This window comes from Engystomops pustulosus, chromosome 6, assembly GCF_040894005.1.
Source record: "Engystomops pustulosus chromosome 6, aEngPut4.maternal, whole genome shotgun sequence".
Taxonomy (NCBI): domain Eukaryota; kingdom Metazoa; phylum Chordata; class Amphibia; order Anura; family Leptodactylidae; genus Engystomops; species Engystomops pustulosus.
In genome coordinates, this window is record NC_092416.1 from 66,355,629 (window position 1) to 66,366,059 (window position 10,431).

Genomic DNA, 10,431 nt, shown 5'->3' on the forward strand with positions numbered 1-10,431 from the left:
AAAAGGAATTCTTACAATCGGCCTACCCGTTTATATGGGCAGAAAATTATATTCCGTACTTAGGAGTGAAACTAACTTTCCCGATCTCTAAATTGTTTAAAGAAAACTATGTACCGCTTTTGGAACAGGTGGAGACAGAACTTAAAAATTACGAAACCCTTAACATATCATGGGTGGGAAGAGTTGCGTTATTTAAAATGATGACTTTACCAAAGATCATTTATATATTTAGGAATGTACCTATAGTAGTAAACAAGCCATATATTGGGAAAATGCAAAAAAGAGTTAATAAATTTATATGGATGAACAAAAGGCCTCGTACTAAAGCTAATATACTGTATCTACCAACTGCAAAAGGAGGGTTAGGGTTGCCACACATAATAAATTATTACAATGCTGCTATTTTGGAGCAGGCACGGCAGTGTATTATGGGTATTGAGGGAAAACATTGGATCCAGATTGAGAATGAAGCATACCCACAGGTACCTCTGGAGGCTAAATTATGGGCCATAGCCTTAAAGAAAAAGATACAAGAAACAAAATTATGCACTTCAAAAGCAAGTGTGAAAGCATGGGAACTGTATACAACAAAACACCCAATCATGAGACTCAGAAGGGTAGATATACCATGTAGGGTGGTGGGGTTCTTCATTGCTAACCTGGACCTTAGTAGTTGGGAAAGTCAAGGGATCTCACATATAGGTATGATATGGGAAAATTCCCATTTGATGTCATTTATGGATATAAGTAAAAAATTTGATATATCGCCAAAAGATTTTTTATAAATACTTGCAAATTCGACATTTTCTAACCACATTACCGAAAGAGAGCGATACTCCAAAATCGATATTTGAAATAAGCTTTTTAAACAGAAACAAATTGGCTAAAGGGATTTCTATGGCGTACAAAGCTATAGAAGAAGTAAAGGGAGATGCTACATTAATATGTCTGAAACAATGGGAAAAAGACCTGTCAATAATTATAGATAAACATAAATGGGAGAATATTTTTAAGATATCAACCTCTTTGTCCAGATGCGCTTCCCATTTTGAAATAAGGCGTAAAATACTTTACAGATGGTATTATACCCCCAGTAGATTGGCTTTAATGTATGATTCGGCCTCCCCAAAGTGCTGGAGATGTCATGAACAAAAAGGTACACTTATGCACATATTTTGGGATTGCCAAATATTGAAAGGATTCTGGCAACAACTGGAATATTTGCTGAAAGCAATATTACAAATAGACATAATTTTATGTCCAGGAATGGTGTTATTAGGACTAGAATTGGACTAGAATTGCCTATGGAGGATAGAACAATTGTATTCCATGTATCGACTATGGCTTTAAACCTAATAGCTAAACAATGGAAGACTACAGAGATACCCATGTTTGCGGAAATAACTAATAAAATAAATAATAATTGCTTAATGGAAAAAGCAATAGCCATTAGTGAGGGGACCCAAGACAAATTTAATAAACAATGGGTAAAATGGATGGAGTCTATATATTACAAGGCATCCAAAGGCTGTGTAAATGTTGAGTGAAAATAAAGAATGAATAAACTAGAATGTATAAACACAAAAATGATAGAGAATCTTAAGTGTGAGATGGAAACCTACTAAAATGTTCTATATCTTAGTTATGTTTACTTAAATGTTGGTTGGTACGTTTCTGAGAGGAAAATGTGAAGATAATACAAAGTAGAAGAGTATGTTACGAACAATGTTTGTTAAATTTTTATAAAATATGAAAATGGAAGTCGAAATACATTACGGAGAAATGTCGGCAATTTGTACAATTTTATAATTGTAAATGTATATGTATGTAAAGATATATTAATGTATTGAGACTTTAATAAAGAAAGTTTTAAAAAAAAAGAAAAATCACCAAATGCATTTCTTCTACTGTTAAAGGAGGACTACAATTTTGGAATAAAAACTTCCCTACATGAGAACCAACATCTCTTATAATTTATTAGACCTTCCTATAGAAATGTTCCAAATAATATTTTCCAAAATTGACTTCTCCAACTGGATATCCTCTGGTATATATATCGCTACAAATAATGTCTAAGAGAAAAATACAAAATACCAAAAAGTGACTTCTTCTTCAAATACCTTAATCTAAGGGAAATGAAATAAAATATAAAATGGCATGGGAGTAAACCCAAGTCTTTACTTAACCCCTTCCTCTCTTATACTTCACTGACTACTTATAGGTAATAGGAATTCCGTGTAAGACTCAAATACATATCACTGATATAAACAGAAAGGGAAGATTTAAAACTTAATATTTATTGGGTGTACTTAAAAAGTAAGGGGTAGGGATATTTCTTATACCAGTGAGGTGTCACCCTTAGTGAATATACAACACCCTTAGCAACCTTAAGAAAAACTCTTTTTTGTAGGAACACATCTAAAACTATGTCAGTATAGATGAGCATCAATTACATCACTGACAAAGCATAGGTGTGCCATACAAGGAAAAAGACTGGAAGTGAAGAGATGGAGTATGTATGACAACAGATAAAACAGTCGGCCCTATGTTTGTTTGAATAGGGAACCACCAGCAACACTTCTCACTAGTCTAAGATCTAACTGAAATGCCAATGTATCAGCTGATTCTTTACACTAAACCGTATTTTCTCCTACTCTAAATATCTTTCAACTCATTTCTCCCTTAACTCAGGGATCATCAGGAGAGTTGATTGTTACTGGTACAATGAGAAAATAATAAAATCGTGCCAGTGTCCTGATGGTGAGCGCCAGCAGTTGTCATAGCAGATAATCATAGCACCCAAGTAACTTTATAACTAACATTTCTCAAATGTCTGTGTCAAGCTCCAGGGGTAGTGAACCCACTGGACCCCCGCGGACAATGACGAAAGCCTACACCTGGGACCAGAATCCAATTGGTACCCGGTTCTCCCCAGAGCCTGCCTCAAAGTGGGTTGGACTTGTTGTGGTGTGGTACCACCTGGGCAGCCTAGGCAAAGTACACAGACGTCAGGCAGAATCGTAGTCAGGGACAGGCAGGAGGTCAGGACGGGCAGCATGGGATCAGAGGACTGTAGTCGGTAACAGAACCGGGGTCACAATGGAAAACACTTTAATAGCAAATGACATGGGAACTGGCAGGCAGTGAGGGGCACGGGTGAGCCCGCGACCTGCGATATGGGTCGCAAGAGCACCCGTGACTGCTTTATATTGCTGTGGAGTTTTATGCATCCTCTCTCTTTTCTAGGTTGTTAGGAGGTTCAGAATTGTGGGTGCAATTTTTCTCATTTTTATGAAAAACAAAATAGAGGCGCCTGTTAGACCCTGTAAATTATGGCATTTTAGAAACTGTACTCTTCAATGTGTGAAAAATCAACTTAAGGAAGTGTGTTAACCTTTTGGATGTTTCACAGGGGTTAAAACAAAATGGAGGTGGAATTTACAGGTTATAATTTTTTTAGCCAATACAGGCGGTCCCCTACTTAAGAACACCCGACTTACATACAACCCCTAGTTACAAACAGACCTCTGGATGTTGGTAATTTACTGTACTTTAGCCTTACGCTACAATAAACATCTATAACAGGTATCACAGGTGTCTGTAATTAAGCTTTATTGATAATCCTGGTTCTTATGACAATCCAACATTTTTAAAATCCAATTGTCACAGAGACCAAAAAAATTTGGCTTGGGCTACAATTGTAAAATATACAGATCTGACTTACATACAAATTCAACTTAAGAACAAACCTATAGACCCTATCATGTACGTAACACGGGGACTGCCTGTACATTAATTTTGGCCAAAAATTAAACCGTCTCAAAGTATTAAATGACAAAAAGAGCCACAAAGTTTGATAACTAGAGATGGGCGAATTTGTTAAAATTCGTTTCGTTCCGATTCACCGAATTTTTTAAAAAGATTCGATTTGACCCGAATCGAATCAAAACGAATCACGTTAAAAAACAGGCATTCCCTGGCTGCAGAGAGCCTGTAGGGTGTTGTAGAACGTTGTGCCATGCTTAAATATGCATAGGGAGCGTGGTTTGGTCTTCAAACAATGCTGTGTTTTAGTATGACACGCACATGACAGCCGCGGCTCTTAGAATCGCTTTACTCTTCACTTCCATGTGCACTTACATAGGCCAACTTCCCCAAATAAGCGAAGCGGGAACGCAGCCTGACAAGGTAACGTCTGTGCCAGCTCGAAAGGACTGAGCTGAGGGCCAAGATCCCACTATAACATCAAAGAGTGCACTCTTTTTACACTGAGTGGCACAATGATATAGTGTGAAGGTGGCATAAGAAGCAGCAAGAGCGGCAGAGTGGCACAATGATATAGTGTGTTGGTGGCATCAAAAGCAGCAGCAGGAGCCCGCAGAGTGGCACAATGATATAGTGTGAAGGTGGCATTAGTAGCAGCAGGAGCATGCAGAGTGGCACAATGATATAGTGTAAAGGTGGCATCAGAAGCAGCAGGAGCCTGCAGAGTGGCACAATGATATAGTACGTTGGTGGCATCAGTAGCAGCGGGGGCCCGCAGAGTGGCACAAAGATATAGTGTGAAGGTGGCATCAGTAGCAGCAGGAGCCTGCAGAGTGGCACAATGATATAGTGTGAAGGTGGCATCAGAAGCAGCAGGAGCACGCAGAGTGGCACAATGATATAGTGTGAAGGCGTCATCAGTAGCAGCAGGAGCCCGCAGGGTGGCACAATGATATAGTGTGAAGATGGCATCAGAAGCAGCAGGAGCCCGCAGAGTGGCACAATGATATAGTGTGAAGGTGGCATCAGTAGCAGCAGGACCCGCAGAGTGGCACAATGATATGGTGTGAAGGTGGAATCAGTAGCAGCAGCAGCAGCAGGAGGTGCCCACAGAGTGGTACAATGATATAATGTGAAGGTCGCATCAGAAGCAGCAGGAGCCCGCAGAGTGGCACAATGATATAGTGCGAAGGTGGAATCAGTAGCAGCAGCAGCAGGAGGAGCCCACAGAGTGGCACAATGATATAGTGTGTTGGTGGAATAATGATATAGTGTGAAGGTGGCATCAGAAGCAGCAGCAGCAGGAGCCCGCAGAGTGGCACAATGATATAGTGTGAAGGCGGCATCAGAAGCAGCAGGAGCCTGCAAAGTGGCACAATGATATAGTGTGAAGGCGGCATCAGAAGCAGCAGCAGCAGGAGCCCGCAGAGTGGCACAATGATATAGTGTGAAGGTGGCATCAGAAGCAGCAGCAGCAGGAGCCCGCAGAGTGGCACATTGATATAGTGTGAAGGCGGCATCAGAAGCAGCAGCAGGAGCCCGCAGAGTGGCACAATGATAAAGTGTGAAGGCGGCATCAGAAGCAGCAGGAGCCCGCAGAGTGGCACAATGATATAGTGTGAAGGCGGCATCAGAAGCAGCAGCAGCAGGAGCTCGCAGAGTGGCACAATGATATAGTGTGAAGGTGGCATCAGAAGCAGCAGGAGTCTGCAGAGTGGCACCATGATGTAGTGTGGAGGTGGCGGACAATTCCAGTCCCTGGTAAAGATGGTAGGAGGCAGATGGTGCAACTAGCAGCAGATGTGTGACATCAGGCGGGTGGCAGCATCAGAATTGTAGCTGAGGCAGGTAGTTAGAACCCCAACTCATTTCTCAATGTTTGGAGGAGGCGTCATGGCTGATCTAATCTGATGCCCGATCGAAGCCTGATTCATCTTAACAAAGGTCAGTGTCTCCACATTATGGGTGGACAAGCGGGTTCTCCTGGGGGTAACGATGGCCACCGCCACACTGAACACCAGCTCTGATGCCACACTACTGGCTGGGCAGGACAGCTTCTCTACTGCAAACTCTGCATGTTGCGGCCACACATCAAGTTTGGCTGCCCAGTAGTCCATGGGATCCTCTACCTCAGGTGGTAAAGTGCTGTCCAAGTAGGCCACCACCTGCTGGTGCAGGGTCTGCTTCAAGTCCTGCTGCCGGTGGCGGCTACCCTCCTCACTAGGCGGGTGAAGGAAATTGCTCATTAAGGAATCCAGACTTAAGCGACTGTTGATGGAACTGCTACTGCTCCTACCCCCCCCCCCCCCAGCTCCCCACAGCAGCCGTGGTAGTAGTACGTGAGCAATGACTGCCAGGAATCCCTCGATCAGACCTGACAGAGGATGGACAATGGCGCACACAGGCAGCGGACAACTGTGTGCTCCGTATTTTTCTATAGTATGCCAGTTGTTCCTTCCTCTCAGCAGCAGGAAAAAAGTCACCCATTTTGGACCGGTAGAGAGGGTCCAAGAGGGTGGAGAGCCAAAAGTAATCCCTATGCCGGATGTTGACTATTCGGCTGTCACTAGTTAGGCAAAGCAGCATGCTGCGGGCCATCTGCGCAAGTGACTCTGATGGACTCCCGGTCTCCATATCCACAGTATACTGGCACGGTGCTTCTGGGTCATCTGCCTCATCTTCTACCTCCTCCGGATGCTCCTGCTCCTCCTCTCCTGTCACCTGAGTACAAAAACCACAAATTGCACCAGACTCTGCTTGTTCTCCAATGTTCCCCTCCTCCTCCTCCAGTTCAGCCCCCAGCGGACTCATGTGGCCATGAGATGTAGTCTCCACTTCTCCATTGCCCTGACCAGACAGTTTTGAAGCAAGAGTTCCAGGACATGCAGGACATGAAGCAGTGGAATGACGTTATTCATCCCGCAGTCCTGGCGACTTACAAATAACGTGGCCTCTTCAAAAGGCCTGAGCAAACGGCAGGTGTCACGCATGAGCTGCCAGTGGCTGACATCAAAGTTACACAGGGGAGTACTAAGGTCCGCTTGCATCATCAAAAAATCATTAATGGATTTCTCTGTTCATACAGGCGGTCTAACATATGGAGGCTGGAATTCCAACGGGTGGAAACATTGCATATCAGACTATGTTGGGGTAGGCAGTTTTGGTGCTGCAACTCGAGGAGGGTGTGCTCGGCTTTGTAAGAATGGCTGAAGTGTGTGCACAGTGTCCTGGCCATTTTTAGAATGTCTTGCAGATGGGTGTAAGACTTCAGGAACTTGTTGAACGTGTTGACACGTGCGCCATCAGGGCGCATGGACCATCCCTCCTCCTAGGTGCAGCGCGGACACCATGTTCTTCCCATTGACTGTTCCGATTTTTAGTTGTCGCGGAGAAAGCCACACATTGATTTCTTCTTGCATGACGCGTAGCAGTTCCTCCCCTGTGTGACTTTGTTCGCCCAGGCAAACCAGGTGTAGAACTGCGTGACACTGCTGTGCCCTGCACATGTGGTATGATAGAGCAGCTCTTGTGGAGGCTGAGGTGGTGGTGGAGAAGGAGGTGGAGGAGGCGGACACTGGCGCAGGGGCAGCAGCCAGCCAGCACATTCACCCAGTGGGCCGTAAAGGACATATACTAGCCCTGACCATAATTACAGCTCCACACGTCCGTGCTGCTGTGCACCTTGGAAGAAACTGATAGGCTCAAGGACTGGCCCACCTTCTGTTGTACATATTGGTGAAGGGCTGGCACAGCCCTTTTGGAAAACAAATTGCGGCTTGGAACTCTCCACCTCGGTTCGGCACAAGCCATTAGTTCTCTGAAGGGTGCAGAGTCCACGACTTGGAAAGGGAGAGACTGCAGTACCAACAACTTCGACAAGAGCACGGTCAGCTTCTGCACCTTAGGATGGCTGGACGCATAGAGTTGTCTTTTTGTAATCGCCTTGCTCAACCACTGCTGGCGCCATGTGTAGACCGGGAGATGATGTCAAACAGCTCCCTTCGGCAGAGGTGCTGGAGCCTTGACTTGCTGAAACAGCATGTGTGGCACTAGGTGCTGCTGCTGTTGCTGCGCCTGCAGGATGGACCGCATCTGACACCCGTTTCTCCCAGGCCATTGGATGGTGACGCTGCATGTGTTGGCGCAGGGCCGTGGTGCCAAGGTTGGCTCCCTGGCCACGCTTCCCTTTCTGCCCGCAGCTACGACATATACCCACGCTCGGCTCCTCTGATGTCTTTTACAAAAAACTGCCACACCGCTGAGGTGTTAATTTTACCGCCAACACTCTGCACTGAGCGACTACTACTGCCACTGCCTCACTGAGCCCCTGTGCCACTGCTTATTTGGGCCTGCAAATCAGGATTTGTACCCCGCGGATGTTTGGCTCCCGTCCTCGCACTGCTGCCAACCTGCTGACTCACAGCCACAGTATCGACTTGCTGCCTGCTCCGCAAGCTGACACTCTCATCGCCCGACGATGATGAATCCCCTGCTACACCCGGCTCCCAAGTGTGATCGGCTACATCATCGAGAATTTGCATTTCCCAGTCACTGCTACTCTCCTCACCGATGTCAGTATGCACAGCCTGCCTACTGCTGGAAGCAGCCGAAGTCTGCCCCACCTCTTCACTGCAAAGCAGCTGCTGACTGTCCTCAAACACTTGGTCCTCGCTGAATAGTGGCGCTGAGCCCAGACCACCTAGTAGCTCTCTGGCTGCGGGAAAGGAACAGGATAGAGCCTGGTTGAGGACAGGTGAGGGCCGCTGACCTGCTCCTGGGCCATGCCAACTAATTGTTGTATCAGAGGAACCTAGAGACTCTTGGCTGGGGTTGTTAGATGTTATATTTGAGGAATTGGATGACCTAGTCAACCATTCAACAACCTTTGGGTTGTTGATCAACATTTTGCCACTAGATGACAACGGTAGTTCTGGCCTCACATAGTCACCCCTGCTGCGACATCCCCTTACTGTGCTGCCACCTCTGCCTGCTCCACCTGTCACCTTTCTGTCTGACATAGTGGTTTATAAACTATGTGGATTTGACACGTAAATCTGGCTGTAAACTAAAGCCCCCAAAAGGTATTGCAATGTGCGTTATACAGATACCCCACAACTGACAGTGTAATTTCAGTGAAAATAACTGTATAAACTATGTGGATTTCACATGTAAATCTGTCTGCAAACGAGAGCCCCCAAAAGGTATTGCAATGTGCGTTATACAGATACCCCACAACTGACAGTGTAATTTCAGCAAAAATCACTGTATAAACTACGTGGATTTCACACGTAAATCTGGCAGTAAACTAGAGGCCCCAAAAGGTGATTGCAATGTGCGTTATACAGATACCCCACAACTGACAGTGTAATTTCAACAAAAATCACTGTATAAACTACGTGGATTTCACACGTAAATCTGGCTGTAAACTAGAGCCCCCAAAAGGTATTGCAATGTGCGTTATACAGATACCCCACAACTGACAGTGTAATTTCAGCGAAAATCACTGTATAAACTATGTGGATTTCACACGTAAATCTGGCTGTAAACTAGAGCCCCCAAAAGGTATTGCAATGTGCGTTATACAGATACCCCACAACTGACAGTGTAATTTCAGCGAAAATCACTGTATAAACTACGTGGATTTCACACATAAGTCTGCCTGTAAACTAGAGCCCCCAAAAGGTATTGCAATGTGCGTTATACAGATACCCCACAACTGACAGTGTAATTTCAGCGAAAATCACTGTATAAACTATGTGGATTTCACACGTAAATCTGGCTCTAAACTAGAGCCCCCAAAAGGTATTGTAATATGCGTTATACAGATACCCCACAACTGACAGTGTAATTTCAGCGAAAATCACTGTATAAACTATGTGGATTTTACACGTAAATCTGGCTCTAAACTAAAGCCCCCAAAAGGTATTGCAATGTGCGTTATACAGGTAACCCACAACTGACAGTGTAATTTCAGCGAAAATCACTGTATAAACTATGTGGATTTCACACGTAAATCTGGCTGTAAACTAGAGCCCCAAAAGGTATTGCAATGTGCGGTATACAGATACCCCACAACTGACAGTGTAATTTCAGCGAAAATCACTGTATAAACTATGTGGATTTCACACGTAAATCTGGCTGTAAACTAGAGCCCCCAAAAGGTATTGCAATGTGCGTTATACAGATACCCCACAACTGACAGCTCACTACTGCAGATACATGAATGTCAAACAGATTTCTTTCTATTCGATTTTGTCACTAAATAGAACTGCTATTTGGGGTATACAGATCCTCCTTAAAGAACAACCAGGGATTGGTCCACCAATCGCTACTGCAGTGCATGAAAGTCAAACAGATTTCTTCCTATTCGATTTTGTCACTAAATAGAACTGCTATTTGGGGTATACAGATCCTCCTTAAAGAACAACCAGGTATTAGTCCACCAATCGCTACTGCAGAGGCATAAAAGTCAAACAGATTTCTTCCTATTCGATTTTGTCACTAAATAGAACTGCTATTTGGGGTATACAGATCCCCCTTAGAGAACAGCGAGGGATTGCAGCAAGAATCGCACAGCACAATAGCAGCAGCTGGACGCTACAACATGAAGTGTGAAGTGCTGAGATAGAAAATGGCTGGATTTTATAGGGCTGTGTGACATCACAT